Raw genomic sequence first — 19,005 nt, 5'->3', positions numbered from 1 at the left:
AGTGAGAGCAGGAGCACAAGCAGGGGGAGTGGGAGGAGAAGCAGGCTTCCCACCGAACAGGGAGCCCGATGTGGGGCTCCATCCCAGAACCCTGGAATCATGACCTGAGCCAAAGGCAGACGCTTAACAACTGAGCCACCCAGGTGCCCCCAAAGATGCATGTCTTGAATGTAACCATGGGGAAATATCACACAAATCCAAACTGATGGACATTCTACAAAATAACTGGCCTGTAATCTTCAAAAGCGTCAAGATGATGGAGGTTAAGAAAAGAATGAGGAACAACTTTTCCATACTGAAAGAAACATAAAAACATGACAACTAAAAATAACATGCGATTCTGAACTGGATCCTTTTGCTGTAAAGAATAATATTACTGGGACAATTAGCAAACTTGGTGTCTGCATATTATATGGTAGTAATGTAGCAGTGATAATTTCATGATTTTGATGGTTATATTGAGGATATGTAGGAAAATGCTTTTATTTTTTGGAAATATACCATAGAGTTTTCAAAAGTGACAGGGCATCATATCAGTAATTTGTTCTCAAGAGAATCAGGAAAAAGGTTATTTGCATTGTGCTTATAATCTTTCTGTAAATTCTAGAATAAAAACAATAAGAATTCCCTTCATACATAAATTCTTCCTGATAATACATCATTGCTAGAGAACCAACCAGCCACATTGGTTTTATGTGCACGTTATTTGTACTAAGTATCAGAAATAAGACATTTTGACTTTCTTTTTTTCATTTTTGGTATATTTGAAGTATATCATTAGCTTTAAAAAAATAAATACACTTTTTATTTAATAAACATTGTATTTTTTAAAACTTCTGTATGTGAGTGTTGAATTTTTCTACTAAAGAAAAAAATTTATTTTGGTTTTGTTTCAGTGTTATTTTTTAAAATATTTATGGTAGCAGAAAATATTAATGTCTTTAAAACCCTGACTCTCTTGCTGTATTCACATTTGTTTTCTGTGTTTTTGTACAACTGATAAAATTAAACACTCTTGGCTTGTAGTGTTTTGAAATAGAAATGGAATATGTCAAAGCAGTCAACCACAAACATACACACATACCCTCAGAGGGGTCAAATGCAGCTAAAAGGTTATCAGACATCAGGCAGGGACAGATGAGGTTTACCAGCTCATTTGCCCAGCCAGTCACCTTCCTAGGAAACAACATGCCCACCTCTGTTTGAATCACTTTATTTCCTTAATTTTAAGATCACATTTTTTGTATTTAAACATTTCTGAAATAAAAATTAATTTTGCAATCTATGTCAAAACAAATTTGCCATCTGCAAGGTACGAGTTATTGTTGTAACTAACATAACTAGTGTTATAACTAGTGTTGTAATTAGTGTTGTAATTTGCTATGGCCTATATACATATGAATTTAGCCAGATCTCTTGGAATAGATGACAGAATTTTCAGAGTTAGGAAGGGTTATTGTGAATCCATGAAGGATTGCCTCTCAAGGTCTAAACATTTGCTTATCAGAAGCATTGAGTTGTTTACCTTTCAGAGACTTTTCAGAGATTCATAAATCAAATAAGGAAAAAGTGAAACAACAAATTCAGACATAGTATTCTTCAATGTGTTTCAAAGGTATAGTAGCCAGTCATTCTCCTAGTGCTAAGGAGGTCCAGAGCAGAAGTGTGGGTTATAGGAAACCATCTGTCATTATTATATTATGCATCACTGTGGACACTAAAAATGATTCAGGAGAAACTTTAGATTTTGAAAATGACAAAGGTTTAGAATCAAACTTCAGGAAACAAAATAAATTTGCATAAGTAAACACATGCTATTGTCAGTTTTAAGAATTGTCTACATTTAATGCATCTTAATCTTATAAAAGTTGTAAATCTTGAATTGTGCAAGACTGTTGAATCTCAGATCTGTACCTCTGAAACAAATAATGCAATATATGTTAAGGAAAAAAAAAGAAGAAGAAGGTAGCGGGAGGGGAAGAATGAAGCGGGGGAAATCGGAGGGGTAGATGAACCATGAGAGACGATGGACTCTGAAAAACAAACTGAGGGTTCTAGAGGGGAGGGGGGTGGGAGGATGGGTTAGCCTGGTGGTGGGTATTGAGGAGGGCACATTCTGCATGGAGCACTGGGTGTTATGCACAAACAATGAATCATGGAACACTTCATCTAAAACTAATGATGTAATGTATGGGGATTAACATAAGAATTAAAAAAAAATTTTTTTTAAAGTTGTAAATCTTATAAATGTTGGAGTCATGGAATTTTTAAAAAATAAAGACACCAGTTCCATAGACAATTTCTCCTGACACAGTGACTACAGGTCTAATAGTTCTTTGCTTCGTATTGTGCAAATAGCTCAATGCAATCACTGGATGTATTTCTGTCAGTTCACAATTACCTTTTAACTTCTGAATTCTTTTCCACCTGTGGCAGCAGAAGACCAAAATCTAGTAATGTTCTGGACACACAGACAGCACTCCATAAATATTTACTAATAAGATGAATAAACAAATTAATTGAGTTGAATCAGTTCATCCACATAAAAAAGAATGGATATTGATGCCTAAGAAAGTTAATATTAGCTCTGCCCTCTACTGCTTCTAACTTGAAAGATTTATTTTCCATTTTCATTTCTATTTATGTGACCTTTAAGCTCCTTACTATGGGACTTCTTGAAGCTCCATGAAAAAAAAAATGCATCTTACAGATCATATTCAACTACAAAAGAAACTTGTCAGAGAATTTTATTCTTAAAATAACAAAACACCTGTCTGTTTTGGAAGCTAACCTATAAACCTATTCCTTTTTAGATTATATTTCATTATGCTGTTTTGATTAGAACTCTGTTTTACTATGCCCTAGGGTGCCAGCATGAAGAGTTAGGTTGAAATAAAATTCTGATTCATGGACTAATGAAAATCTCGATACTTCACTGCCAACATGACCTTTATCTTCACTCCAGTGCTCTTATTCAAGGAGTTAAAAGTCATCCCTGGTTCAGGGAATACTTATGTTCCCTCTGTCTTACCCCTTCTTGATGTCACTGTTTATAAATGTACAGCATATGCATACAAATAAATATGAATTAGACACAAAAAGGGGTCATCTTTGATCTCTCCAACTTGATCAACTCTCTTCCTCAACAGCAAAGATGCCCAGTATCAGCAAACACTCATGACTTGCCAGCCACAATTTCTCTAGCTATAGACTTCCTCTCTGATAAATGTGACAGGCAGCAGTTGAATCTAACAAGAAAGGTTTTGGCCTTTATTCTCTTCTGCTGATAAAATTGTACAACCCTGAAAAAACAGTGGCTTGGGCCATGTGGATATGGTACATAAATGCAGGCTTCTTTCCAAAAAAAAACACAACTTTATCTGACCTAAGTCACTGGGCATTTTTAACATAATCCCTGGATTAAGAAATACTAAGACCTGTAAAGAACTCTTAGATGTTTACATCATAGTAAAATCATGTAAAATCAACAAGCATTAAGAACCTAATAAGGGGTTCATATCCAAAATATATAAAGAACTGAACAACTCAACACCAAAAAGATAATAATAATCTGATTTTTAAAAACACAGAGGGCCTGAATAGACATTTTTCCAAAGAAGACATACAGATAACCAACAGACTTATGAAAAGATGCTCAGCATCAATAATAATCAGAGAAATGCAAATTAAAACAACGATGAGATACCACCTCACACCTGTCAGAATGGCTAAAATTAACAACACAGGAAACAGATGTTGGCAAGGATGCAGAGAAAGGGGAACCCTCCTGCACTGTTGGTGGGAATGCAAACTGGTGCAGCCACTCTGGAAAACAGTATGGAGGTTCCTCAAAAAGTTAAAAATAGAACTACCCTATGATCCAGCAATAGCACTACTAGGTATTCATCCAACAGATACAGAAATACTGACTCAAAGGGGCACATGCACTCTGATGTTTACAGCAATATTATCAACAATAACCAAATTATGTAAAGAGCCCAAATGTCCATCAATAATGAATGAATAAAGATGTGGTGTATATATGCAATGCAATATTACTCAGCCATCAAAAAGAATGAAATCGTGGGGCACCTGGGTGGCTCAGTAGGTTAAGCTACCTACTCTTGATTTCAGTTCAGGTCATGGTCACAGGGTTGTGAGATCAAGCCCCGAGTCCGGCTCTGCACTGGGCATGGAGCCTGCTTAAGATTATCTCCCTCTCCCTCTGCCCCTCCCCACCCCTCTCCCTCTCAAAAAAGAAAGAAAGGAAGGAAGGAAGGAAGGAAGGAAGGAAGGAAGGAAGGAAGGAAGGAAGGAAGGAAGGAAGGAAGGAAAGAAGAAAGAAAGAAAGAAAGAAAGAAAGAAAGAAAGAAAGAAAGAAAGAAAGAAAGAAAGAAAGAAAGAAAGAAAGAAATCTTGCCATTTGCTGTGACATGGATGGAGCTAGAGTACATTATGCTAAGCAAAGTAAGTCAGTCAGAGAAAGACCAATACCATATGATTTCACTCATATGTAGAATTTAAGAAACAAAACAGATGAGGCAAACCATAAGAGACTCTTAACTATAGATAACAAACTGAGGGTTGCTGGGGGTGGGAGGCGGGTGGGGAAGGGGCTAAATGGTGATGGGTATTAAGGAGGGCACTGGTTGTGATGAGCACTGGGAGTTGTATGTAAGAAATGAATCGCTAAATTCTACTCCTGAAACCAATATTATACCATATGTTAACTAACTAGAATTTAAATTAAACTTAATAAAATAAAAAATAAAACAAATGAGAAAACAAACAAAAAGCAGAAACAGACCCATAAATACACAAAACAAATTGCTGGTTGCCACTGGGGATGTGTGGCGGGGGTTAGGTAAAAAGGGTGTAAAGGGAGGGGCGCCTGGGTGGCTCAGTCGTTAAGCGTCTGCCTTCGGCTCTGGTCATGGTCCTGGGGTCCTGGGATCGAGCCCCGCATAGGGCTCCCTGCTTGGTAGGGAGCCTGCTTCTTCCTCTCCCACCCCCCCTGCTTGTGTTCCCTCTCTCTCTGTGCCTCTCTCTGTCAAATAAATAAATAAAATCTTTAAAAAAAGGGGGATAAATCATGGGGATAAAAGGTATAGCATAGGGAATATAGTCAATGGTATAGTAATAGCATTGTGCATAGTATAATGTATAGGCTTGTCAAATCACTATGTTGTACACCTGAAACTAATATAACATTGTGTGTCAACTATTCTTCAATTTAGAAAAACCTCCTAAAACATGAGAAAGAAAAAATCTAAAAAAAATGAGCAAGGTTAAAAAAAATGGACCATCTAAGTACTACATTATATTAAGAGGTGAATAGAGCACAAAATATATAATCAGAAGTTCTGTTCTTGAATTGCAGTACTGATTTCAGTTCAAGTTAACTAGCTGTGTAAACTTTTTGATGAGCACAATTGTAAGCATTTGATTTCTTTATCCATAAAATGGAGAAAATGTAATCCTACCCAATAATAATAATAATAATAATAATAATGTAATTATTACACTTACTTCACATTATTTGGGAAATCAAAGATAATGTTTGTGCAATAGTTTGTAAATAAGTACTATATAAATGTTATTATCATATAACACTAAACAACATAGTAAATAAGAAATCTTTATGTTTCCCAACCCCACAAATATACTGTTTCTTCCAAGAATTCTACATACTAGGAAATTTTACATGGTACAATCTTCAGTGTCCATATTGCAGGGAATGCCTGTGGTCTAAGAAGGCATTCTCCTTAATAACAAATTCATCATTCTAGGAGGTAAGACACAGAGTCCAATATAGTCATGTATAACACCATAATTACGTAACTTGAAACTGACCTATATCTAGTGCCATTATTTTGCTGGATTCTTTTAGAATTGTCCCTAGTTCACTGTAAATTTTAAAATATGGGGAAGATAACATGCACACACACAACTTGTGGGAAATGTAAACCAACAAATTGTAAATTGGCTATGAAGTGTGTTTGGATCACCTCCAAGGACCCAAAGGTGGACAAGCACACACAAGCTTGACCTACATAATTTAAGATGAAGTTTGAGGGTTGCCTGGTGAAATTGTGAACTCCTAGTCCCTGGAAGTGTTCAAGCAGAAACTAAATAACCCTCTGTAAGAAATATAGGAAAGAGTCCCATTTTCAGTCAGTCTCTATGACTCAATGGCTTAGCTGGTTTGGTGGGTTTAACTATACACTGCAACTAATAAATTGAATAACACTTACATAAATTTAACTGAAAAATATTTCAAGATTCATTCTCTCAGACCAGATCTATTATGATTTCCATAATCTAAATACAGGTTCTGTTTAAATATTCCCCAAAACAATAATTTTAAAATTTGATTTCCAACATTAAAAAATATGTAGGATGTAATCATTGTCAGCCATTGCTAGTTGAAATACAGGGGAGGGAAATTAAGAGACTTAAAAAATAGGGCTGCCTGGATGGCTCAGTTGGTTAAGCATCGGTCTCTTGGTTTTGGCTCAGGTCATGATATCAGGGTCATGGGACGGAGCCCTGTGTCCAGTTCCACACTCAGTGGGGAGTCTGAGATTTTCTCCCTATCCCTCTGCCCCTCCCCCTCTTGCGCATGTGCTTTCTCTCTCGCTCTCTCTCTCGCTCTCTCGCTCTCAAATAAATAAATAAATAAAACCTTTAAAAAAAAGAAAAGGAGCCTGTCTTAAAAAATAATCATCATTTTTGGCTTAGCAACTCCAATTCTTAGAGAAATTTATCCTATGAATCACTAAATTCTACCCCTGAAACCAATACTAAACTGTATGTAAACTAACTTGAATTTAAGTTTAAAAAAAAGAGAGAGAGAAGAGAGGGGAACTGAAAGAGTAAGGGGAACAGAGGTCAGAAGCTGAGGTAGATAACAGTTTGCTTCCCAGATTAACCCTCAGCTGTCTCTGTTTGCACTTGGTGTGGCTATTGTCCATTCGGGAAAAACTGATTTTTTTTTCTTTTGTTCGTCGTTGTTAATTATAAGCTGAACTCTAGCTCTTTACTCCCTGATGTGTGACCTTGAGCAAGTCACATAATCTCTTTAACCTCAGTTTACTTACCAATAAATGAAAATAATGCTAAAAGCTAGGTCCCAGAGTCAATGCAATGAGATGAGGTATAAAAGGCAATGCAATAGAACTGTGCCTGGAACATGGTAACTGCTTAATAAATGTTCATTACCATCAAAAAACAAAAACAAAAAAGAAATTTATCCTAGAAATGGTCAAAGGCATATACGAAGGTTTATATATAAAGATGCCTAATTAGAAGTTATATATACTAGTCAAAAATTCAAAATAACCTTAATATCCAGCTTATGCATATTCATATAATACAATATTCTGTAGTCCATTAAAAATCATATTTTATAAAACCCTATTAACCAAACGCAACACTTGTAATATATTAAATTTCAAAAACAATTTTAAAATTAATATAACAGTGATATCAACTTTGTTTTATATAAACATATAAAACAATATTTCTTTTTTGCGGTGCCTGGGTGACTCAGTCAGTTAAGCATCTGCCTTCAGCTCAGGTCATGATCCCGGACTTCAGGGATCAAGTCCCACATCGGACTCCCTGCTCTGCAGGGAGTCTGCTTCTCCCTCTGCCCTTCACCCTGCTTGTGGTTTCTCTCGCTTGCTCTCTCTCTCAAATAAAATAAATTAAATCTTTTAAAAAACTTCTTTTTTGCTTTATATGTATACACAAACACACAGGCCAGAAGACATATATCAAAATATTAATGGTGTTAGCTATCTCTGGGTAATAGAATTATGCACAATTTTTACTTTGTTTCTCATGTTTTTGAGAGCTTTCCCATTCTTCTATAATAAACAAATAATTCTTTGTAGTCAGGAAAATCATAAGTGACATTTTCCTTTTAAAGTTCTTCAAATAAGCCCTTCTGAATCCCATAGCCATCATTCAATTCGATAAACATATTCTGAGGATGAAGTTGAGCTAGTTTTTGAAAGTGTTCTTTTACTATTTTGATCATTACCATCAAAATAAGGTACGACTGATGGAGATTTTTAAAAGCTTTTATTATATACTTTGATGAAGTACTTAAATGTAATTATTGCTAATGACGGAGTTGCTCTGTATAATTTCTATACACTATTTAAAGATTCATACTATATGATATAAAATAAGGCACTCAGTATCTTATTTCCCACTGTATTTTATGTCTTGTGCATAATAGATACTCAGTATTTCTTAAGGAAAGAATGAAGGATGGGAGGGAGGGAGGAAGGAGTAAATATAGTATTTCTTATTAAGATGGGTATAATCTCCTCTTATACTATTTCTATGGAAAACTTAGATTTGACTTCTATCATGTCAGGTTATGTCATATGTTTCCAGACTATAACCCATAGAACAAGACAGAGACTGAAACAGGAGTGGTTTTCCAAAGCCTCAGAGTGAAGCAGTGACAGAGGAAGTTCGTAGATCCTATCTGAAACACACCTTGGCTCCACCAGGCCTCCATCACAAATCCTGTGCTAGTTGTGGACATGGAGGCTATCTGTGACATCCTGACTTTTCCCAGAACCAGTTTGGGAAAAGGCAAGCACAGGAGGGATAATTCGGTTGAGTCCTTAGTTCTGAGGTCTCATGTTGGGCAGCCCATTCCCTCCTACAATGTGGCTTCCCACATTCCTCCCACTGTGTTCCTCGTCTCTATGTACCAGTTGGCCTGCAGCTGCCGATGATTGTTACACAAGACTGGCAGTGTGTTCTGGAGAAACAAAATACCAAATTACACAGATTTAGCAAATATATATGGAAAACAAAAGAAAAGTAGGGCAGAATTTGGTTTAGGCAGCCCTTTGTTAAATAAACTCAATCAGTTTTGTTTTGGATGATCATGTACAGAGTTGGAAGGTTTGGGAAATGAATACATTTTTTTAAAGTCCCAGTAAACTCATAAACTTTGTTGAAAAATTAAGTAGGTGTTCTTTATTTATTTTATTTTATTTTATTATGTTATGTTAGTCACCATACAATAGGTGGTTTTTAAATAACAATAAAATGTCCATAAAAGTTCCACAACATTTCTGAAGAAATGTCTTGTATTGAGTCTCACTACTGGGGCCCAAGCTAAAATCCATTGGCGAACCTCAATAGAAATAAAAGACTGACAGATGGTTTGGGGAAAAAATACACGAGCAGTCAACATGTTCTCTCTCAGCATGGTTTACCTAAGTGATCTGAATACTTTCTCTAAGAGGCAAGAAGCAATTTAGTATGGCATTCATTTTTTTAAGAAGGGATGGTTTCCATCAGAGCTGATAGTAGTTAATGGGATGAACGAAGATAGCACAGAAAATAGGAAATGCTGGCCTTCTGAATGCATCATTAAAAGTGAAAAGCCTCACCCCTATATGCAATTGGTTTTGAAATTCTCATGACTGGAAGTCAGAAATGTTAGAAGTTAATACACCGTTCAGGGATAAAGTGCACTTCTGATGTTCAGAGAGGATATTTTCAAGGTGAGACTAAAGCCTATAAACAAAAATCTACATCAGCTGTATTAGCTTAGCCATATAAATTCTTCATTGCTTGAAATGTCAAACTGAAAGCAAAGCCACATGTTGCTTGCTTCATTGCCTGTTGTAGCAGTTTTTAAATCCCTGCCTTCCTAGGAAGGGACCTCATAAGAAAATCTTATAACACTGTCATGTGGGGAAATCCTCATAACATTTGGGTTAATGCGCTTACACTGTAGGAGAGGTCTCCAAGAACATTTAATAATCAGAAAGTCCTAAGGGGACTTGATGTTAGCTGGGTCACGGAAGGATTTCTCTCAGTGCACATCTGGGACATTTGGTGGCATATTCTGTAGCAGGCCACGTGGCTAAATAGTTAAAATATAGGGCAGAAAGTTATGAGAGTTTGGGGATCATATAGCAACTGAGCTATTGACCGACGAGCTGACCCTAGACAAGTCATGACCTTGTGGTACTTCAGTCAGCTTAGCTGTAAAATTGGGCACAAAGGCTGGACTTTACCAAAACCAGATGTTGTTCTCCAGTTCTTCCTTCAATGAATATCTTTTTCTAATGCGACTGTCAAGTCTCAATTTTCTTCATATATAGCAAGGCAATGCGCTCTCAATAAGATTTGGACCAGACAGATAAGGTCCAAGAATGGTAGCCTGACCTGGTCCACACCCTTGTGCTCTCCTACCTGGCCAGGTTGATGTCTGTCAGAGAAGTTGCAGCAGCATGTACACACTCGGGGCCTATAGTCCTAAGTAAGTTACAATTAGAATCATTTCTATGTGTCCCTAAGAAAGTCCCTACCCTTCTCCCATCCCAGGTACTGTTGGGTTACCATGAGCCAGTTGAGTTTGTACCCAAACCCTTTGTGCTAGTTGCAATTATACTACCTAAATTAAGGAACTATTATTGAAATTGATAAAGAGTGCAAAAAGAGAATTATTGTTTCTATTAAAAACCGAGGTGATTGTTTTGGAATAGCTCAATAAGGATGAGTTACCTTTTAAAAGAGTTATATAATTAGATAAATCTCCATAAGGATTCAGCCTTCAGGTTGTCTGCAAGTATCTTTAAGTTCTCACTCCATTTTATTTTTTATTTTTTTTAATTATTATGTTATGTTAATTACCATACATTACATCATTAGTTTGCTTTTTTTTTTTTAAGATTTTATTTATTTATTTGAGAGAGAGAGAATGAGAGACAGAGAGCACGAGAGGGAGAGGGTCAGAGGGAGAAGCAGACTCCCCGCCGAGCAGGGAGCCCGATGCGGGACTCGATCCCGGGACTCCAGGATCATGACCTGAGCCGAAGGCAGTCGCTTAACCAACTGAGCCACCCAGGCGCCCACATCATTAGTTTTTGATGTAGTGTTCCATGATTCATTGTTTGTGCATAACACCCAGTGCTCCATGCAGAACATGCCCTCTTTAATACCCATCACCAGGCTAACCCATCCTCCCACCTCCCTCCCCTCTAGAACCCTCAGTTTGTTTTTCAGAGTCCATCGTCTCTCATGGTTCATCTCCCCTTCCGATTTCCCCCCCTTCATTTTTCCCCTCCTACTATCTTCTTTTTTTTTTCTTAACATATATTGCATTATTTGTTTCAGAGGTACAGATCTGTGATTCAACAGTCTTGCACAATTCACAGGACTCATCATAGCACATACCCTCCCCAATGTCTATCACCCAGCCACCCCATCCCTCCCACCCCACACCACTCCAGCAACCCTCAGTTTGTTTCCTGAGATTAAGAATTCCTCATATCAGTGAGGTCATCTGATACATGTCTTTCTCTTTTTGACTTATTTCGCTCAGCACAACACCCTCCAGTCCCATCCACGTCGTTGCAAATGGCAAGATCTCATTTCTTTTGATGGCTGCATAATATTCCATTGTATATATATACCACATCTTTTTTTTTTTTTAAAGATTTTATTTATTTATTTGACAGAGAGAGAGATAGCGAGAGCAGGAACACAAGCAGGGGGAGTGGGAGAGGGAGAAGCAGGCTTCCCGCCGAGCAGGGAGCCCGATGTGGGACTCGATCCCAGGACCCTGGGATCATGACCTGAGCCGAAGGCAGACGCTTAACGACTGAGCCACCCAGGCGCCCGTATACCACATCTTCTTTATCCGTTCATCCGTCGATGGACATCTTGGCTCTTTCCACAGTTTGGCTATTATGGACATTGCTGCTATAAACATCAGGGTGCACGTACCCCTTCGGATCCCTACATTTGTATCTTTGGGGTAAATACCCAGTAGTGCAATTGCTGGATCATATGGTAGCTCTATTTTCAACTTTTTGAGGAACCTCCATACTGTTTTCCAGAGTGGCTGCACCAGCTTGCATTCCCACCAACAGTGTAGGAGGGTTCCCCTTGTTCCGCATCCCCGCCAACATCTGTCGCTTCCTGACTTGTTAATTTTAGCCATTCTGACTGGTGTGAGGTGGTATCTCATTGAGGTTTTGATTTGGATTTCCCTGATGCCGAGCGATGTTGAGCACTTTTTCATGTGTCTGTTGGCCATTTGGATGTCTTCTTTGGAAAAATGTCTGTTCATGTCTTCTGCCCATTTCTTGATTGGATTATTGGTTCTTTGGGTGTTGACTTTGATGAGTTCTTTATAGATTTTGGATACTAGCCCTTTATCTGATACGTCATTTTCAAATATCTTCTCCCATTCTGTCGGTTGTCTTTTGGTTTTGTTGACTGTTTCCTTTGCTGTGCAAAAGCTTTTTATCTTGATGAAGTCCCAATAGTTCATTTTGCCCTTGCTTCCCTTGCCTTTGGCGATGTTTCTAGGAGGAAGCTGCTGCGGCTGAGGTCGAAGAGGTTGCTGCCTGTGTTCTCCTTTAGGATTTTGATGGACTCCTGTCTCACATTGAGGTCTTTCAACCATTTGGAGTCTATCTTTGTGTGTGGTGTAAGGAAATGGTCCAGTTTCATTCTTCTGCATGGGGCTGTCCAATTTTCCCAACACCATTTGTTGAAGAGACTTTTTTTCCATTGGACATTCTTTCCTGCTTTGTCAAAGATTAGTTGACCATAGAGTTGAGGGTCCATTTCTGGGCTCTCTCTTCTGTTCCATTGATCTATGTGTCAGTTTTTGTGCCAATACCATACTGTCTTGATGATGACAGCTTTGTAATAGAGCTGGAAGTCCAGAATTGTGATGCCACCAGCTTTGCTTTTCTTTTTCAACATTCCTCTGCCCACCAGTCCATTTTAAAGAAAGAAAATGGTATATGGTGGTGCTTTCTGGAATAAAGATAATCAGGATTCCAACTAGCCAACCAGCAATTTTTAAAAGGCCCAGGGGTGCCTGGGTGGCTCAGTTGGTTAAGTTCTTGATTTTGGCTCAAGTCATGATCTCAGGTCCTGGGATCTAGCCTCGCATCGGGCTCTTCACTCAGCAGGGAGACTGCTTAAGATTCCTCTCTCCCTCTCCCTCTGCCCCTACCCAGCTCATGTGTGTGCATGCATGCGTGTTCTCTCTCTCTCTCTCAAATAAATAAATCTTTAGGGGAAAAAAAAAAAAGAAAAAGCCTTGGACCTACATCAAAAGATTGGCAAATATATGTGTATACATTTTAAGTTCAAATAATATGTATGTATAGCAAGTACTTATATACATAAATACATGTATGGAGATAGATGCATACATTTCACACATCAAATAACTTTGACTATATTGATTAATCAATAAATGATCAATCCTAATCTTATCAGATAATTTCTGAAATATTTTATTGTTCTCCTGATTGATATTCTCCAAACTGATTGGAGGAGAGATCTGTTTTCTGACTTCCTTCCTATTCAAGTGTCACAAACTGCCAATGGCTCTGGCAGATCTCATCTGGCCTATGGAGTGAGGGCTTCAGGCAGCAGAAGCACACCCCTCTTCCCTGGAGCCAGATGGCAGGGAGACTTTCCTTGGGGCTCTAAGCCAGGCAGAAGGCAGCCCTGCCATGGGGTGAAGCTTCATTTAATACAACAGCTCCCCTCTGCTCAACACTCACACTGCCCTGGCAAGTGAAAGCCAAGGCCCAATCACGCCAGATTCCTGCTGCAAGAAGAGGAGTCACAGCATATTACAACTGGATCAAACACCCATAATATCCCCTTCATTGACTCAAAGCAATCAAAGGCCAACTGTAACATTCAAAACTAGATGGTTGAATCTCCTGTCCCTGGCAATTGGAACCACATATTTCATTAGAAAGTGCAGTTGACTCCAAAATCCAAGAGTTATCCATCTGTACACTCAACCAGAAATATAAATAAACAAAAAATCATGCATTTTACTAATCTCTTTGAAAACTGTTGACTCTTGGCTGCCGGTGGGTAAATGCTCATAGTGGCAAAAAAATGATGAGCAATATATTTGTTCTACAAAACTCAGGCTGGACCATTTTTACAAAGAAAAGAATTGCCTCCTGATTTTGGTGATTCTGTTGGAACTTGTAAGGCAGTTAGACATGAGAAGTTAACAGTCATTCCCCACAGATAAACAAAGATGAAGGAGTGTTCGGGACAGCAACAAAAAACAAGGCACTCATGGGAAAACTACACTGTTCACAGGCTTTTGCCACTGTCCTATAGAAATAGAGAACGAGTAACTGCAAGACTGCTCTCATCTGACGCTATTATGCCAACACCTGAGTGACATTTAAAATACAGCACAAAATTTGGAACTAAAGGAAAAATCACTTATTTGAAAAACATTGACATTTACAGGTAGTTATATTTTTAGCAGCTCTTTGAGCATTTGATCATGTACCAGCTGCCTCAAGCAGTTTGCTGCTTCATGGGAAAATCTAGACCCGGAGAGCCAAAGGTACTGTAACCAAAGCCTCAACGACATTATCACTGAGAATGGCAGCAACATGGGGTGGTAGGAATAATCAGACCTGAGGAACTCAACATTCTCCTTGGAAATGCCTTATTTGTTTTTCTTTAGACCTAGTCATTGACTCTTTCTGGCTGTCTGAGGTGGAACTCTAGCCCAGGTATTTCTTATGATGCAAAATCCTCTAACCACAGCCTGGAGCATTCACCCAGCAGACATTTTTTCACAGTATGAAGCAATTAAAATGAACTTCAGCCACGTTCTTTACAGGGAAGAATTTGGTTTGATAAAGTTTGCTATTTTCTGTATGAAATGAAGTATACCTTTTAAATTGCCTGGGAGGGCGCCTGGGTGGCTCAGTTGGTTAAGCGACTGCCTTCGGCTCAGGTCATGATCCTGGAGTCCTGGGATCGAGTTCTGCATCGGGCTCCCTGCTCGGCAGGGAGTCTGCTTCTCCCTCTCCCGCTCACCCCTCTTGTGCTCTTTCTCTCTCTCACTCTCTCTCTCAAATAAATAAATAAAATCTTTAAAAAAAAAATTTAAAAAAAATAAATTGCCTGGGAGTTTGATCTATTACAAATATGAGCAGGATAAACTCTTTTGGCCCACAGCCTAAAGAAAATAATAACTCTATAGAACTGGGATCTAAATATAGGAAATGTAAATTTCCTGCATAAATAGTGTGGAGGAGTTTGAGACCTCTGGGTCTCAATCTCAGCAAAAATATTTCCCCCTGCTCCACTGTCCACCAGGCTGAGATTCTGAATGCACCAAGGTGGCTCATTCTAACATGGGCTACCATTATAGTAGGTTAGTCAATATGCCTTAACAGGGAACCAGTTCTATGTGGGTATCATTTGTACATTTGAAAACCTTAGGGACTGCTGGGTAATAATGCATCGTTATGCACTGCATATACTAGCGTATACAGTTGGGACATTTAATAAGCTCAGCCTTGGTTTTCTCTATGTAACGAAAGAGCTTTGTACTGTCAGAGAGCCTCAAACTTTAGATTGAATAAGAATCACCTAGAAGGTTTGCTTTGCACGCAGAGGCAGTAGACCTAGAATGAAACCCAGATCTCATGTGCTTAACAAATCCTCCAGGTGATTCTGATGCTGATGGGCTGTAAACCACACCTGTTTAAACAGAGCTCAAGCTTCCTGGGCACACCTGGGTTCTAAGTAGCCAACATACTAGTCAGTCTCTAGCAAATAGAGCAACAAAGCTCAGGAAATATCTTTTTGCACCAGAGTAAGCCGAGTTAAGGTGACAAATTTCCTTTAAAATCCTGATTATCAGTGGTATCAATATGATTATGGCATTTATTGAGCAGCGTAGTCACATTTGTACATGCAGACTATGAATGTCACCTGGCAGGCACTACCCTTCAAATCTAGGGAAATATAAGATACTTAGGGTCAATTATTTTAAAGAGCCAAATTTTATTAAAACAATTTACGGTACATACTTCACCCTCTACATTTTATAAAATCCTTTCCATAGAAAAGAAGATTATGGACCAACCTACCACAGCATTACCTACTGCCAGTTACTGCATTCTGTGGTATATTAAGTTGTCCTGGTTAAAGTTCTACTCTTGATTGCCTAGTGCTATATCCAGCAACAAATTATATGTGTATTATAGGACATTCAGACTGATATGAGCTCAGAAGGCACCTGTATGAAGCTTTTCAAAAGAACAGTAATAAGTTTTACTAGATGTGACAAACCTTATAAAAGTTAAATAATGTCACACTTTATAAGCATTTCATTTAATACATCTGAACACATGGAGGGCATTGAGGATGATATTTAATTTTTTCCATATGTGGATTTAATACCACACAAAAGTTTCAGTCCCAGATTGCTAATTTTCTACCATGTGGTAGCCATTTAGTTGAATTTTTTAAAACACTTACCAAATTACAGAGTAGAGTTCCAGAGGCAACAGCTATGAGTAGGTTTAGGGTGCATGGTGTCCCTCTGGCTTAGTCCTGGGTCTCATGAAGAAGCAGTAAATCTTGACAGTATTTTTATGACAGCACTCACTGGTTTTTATAGGAATGAAATGTGAGTTTGCAAAACCACATGCTAATGTACTTCTAAAAATAAATTTGATTACTGCGACTCCTTCCAATTCTGACCATTTTTAACCACCTACAGAAATACAGGCCAGCATCTAAATTCAGCCCTTTTAGAACATCTATGGATTACAAGGCTTTCAAAGAAATCCTTACCAGCAATTTTAAAAAGTGAGCTGAACCCAGAGTCTTAATTGCTCATTCTTGAAAAGTGACCTCAGTTATGTCATTTAACCTCTTCTGGGCTTGAGTATATTTATATCTTTAATCAGGATGATTATATTTGCCTTCATTTTCATGCCATTGAAAAGAGTAAGACAGTGAAGTTAGAGGAAAGACACCACCCAATATCTTCTATAACCACAAACAGGGAACTTGGATCTTCTAGAGTAGGAAAGGCCAAGGGTCTATTTATTCATTTTTGTCTTATCCTAAAACAGCTTTGAGTAACTAAATCAACTTCATGAAGAAATTCTTAGAAAGAGAAAAAACCCCATGGCAGAGTGTGGGGGTCAGTAAGTGAAGTCACAAATCATTCACTACCAGCGACACCATTTAACGTGATAAACGTACATGAAGGTACTGTGAAAACATTAAAGCTGCAGCCAAATGTTAGTAATTATTATTAATCCAGTGAGACTGACCAGAAACCTGGAGCCACTAGCTAGAGTCTCCATCTGGATTCTGTGGTCAGAAACAAAGATACCGCACCATACACCTATTTGATGATTCATGTCTATCTGGCCCAGAATAAAAACTACCCTTTCAAAATCATCAGCTCCTGGGGAACCATATTTTATCTCCCAGAACCAATTATAGTTAATTCTCCTGAGTTCAAATGGTTTGGGACCAAATCTATTTCACACATAACAGAATACTCTGGACAACTTACCCAGGAAAACTCAAAATATATACATGGGACTCTCTACGGAGCCTCATAACACAGTGTGGGCAACGGGCGTAGCAATCCAATTTCAGGCTTGCAAAATTAGTAGAAGCAGCCATAAGGGCAGGATGGGGGTGTGGAGGGGGGTTGTCCAGTGAGAAAGACTGCCTGCCAGGATTCTGGAATGATCTCTGCCATCCCTCTGCCAAAGAGTATGTAATGGAATCAAAAGTCATATACCCTTCTATTCAAACAGAGAAAATGTAACAGCTTCATTTCTATAACTGAGTCTCTCAAACCTCCATCATACTAGGTTACCAAACTCCTCAGTATTTCTAAAATAACAATAAAGAATGCAGTCAAAATCTCATTTGCACTCAGTAATATAGTTTGATAGTTTCTGTTTTTAGAATATAGCAAGTTTATTAATTACATTTTTCACTGCAAGTGCTAATAATAAAAGACTGTATAGGAAAAAATAAAAAATTATCCTCAAGAACAGATTTGGGGGTTTAATTATCTAGATGCTGTCTTCAAATATGTACCTCATTATGATATAGTCACCTGAATATATGGATACTCTTGATGTAAGAGAGAAAATTAGTCATTTGTCTTTTGTATATGTAGATAAACATCATTTTGGCCATAGCTTTTAACTAAAAAGGCCTTCTAAATCTAGTTCAATCCCACCAAAAATGACCCTCCTAACATGCCTCATGCTTGTGTCTTTATCTCTTATACCATTCCCCACTGAAAGAAACCCAGGCTCCTTAAAGAAATGGCTGATTTCAGGGCTAGAGTGGAGTGGATACAAGATGAGCCTGGAACATCTTGTTATGCTGGAAAGTAAGAAAGTGCTTTAAAAAGATGATGGGAGCATCACAAGGACACAGGAGGGAGCTGGAAGAGGCTCCAGTGGGCCTAATCTGGAAACATTTAAACACTAGAATAATTAAGGACAGTAATGAATTATAGACCATTAAAAACAAGAGTTAATGAGTCCAAACAAATAATAAAAAAATAAATCAGTGGGGAGGAAAGAGGGCTCTTGCTTATGGTAGAACACTGAGTGTTGATTGGTAAATGTGGAGGAAGTGGTGAACATAGAAAATCATAATTTTGCAGCCATCATATTAAGCTTTAGCTCAGGCATGAGTCACCAGTAGATGCCAAATCTCAGCAGAAATTTTCATGAGCAGTGGAATATTTTCATGGTCTCCCCAGATAGCTTATTAGTTGCAAATGGCAGGGGGGTGGGAACAGTAAAGGGATAAACTGGAGAATGCCTTGACCAGGTTATCAAAATTAATATCAGTATCAAGGGGCAAATGGGTATCATGTACCTCTGGAAAAGAACACACATCACTTCTGGCCTGGAATTCACAACCTGAATGGAACCATGAGGAGCCATCAGATAAACCTGAAATGAGAAACATTCTCTTTTTTAAAAAGGGACTGTCTTCTTCAAAACATCAATGTCATAAAAGGCAAAAATAGGCTGTGGAAATGTTCCTCCCAGGTTAAAGGAGACTAAAGAGACACGACAATCTGTCCTTAAACTGTATCATGTACTGCAGGGGGGAAAGGGCAATGAAGGACATTATGGGGTCAACAGACAAAATTGGAAT

The sequence above is a fragment of the Mirounga angustirostris genome, unplaced genomic scaffold (genome assembly GCF_029215605.1).
Source record: "Mirounga angustirostris isolate CCGP_5_RB_7025 unplaced genomic scaffold, mMirAng1.0.hap1 SCAF_2, whole genome shotgun sequence".
Lineage (NCBI taxonomy): Eukaryota > Metazoa > Chordata > Mammalia > Carnivora > Phocidae > Mirounga > Mirounga angustirostris.
Note: the sequence above shows the minus strand (reverse complement) of the source record.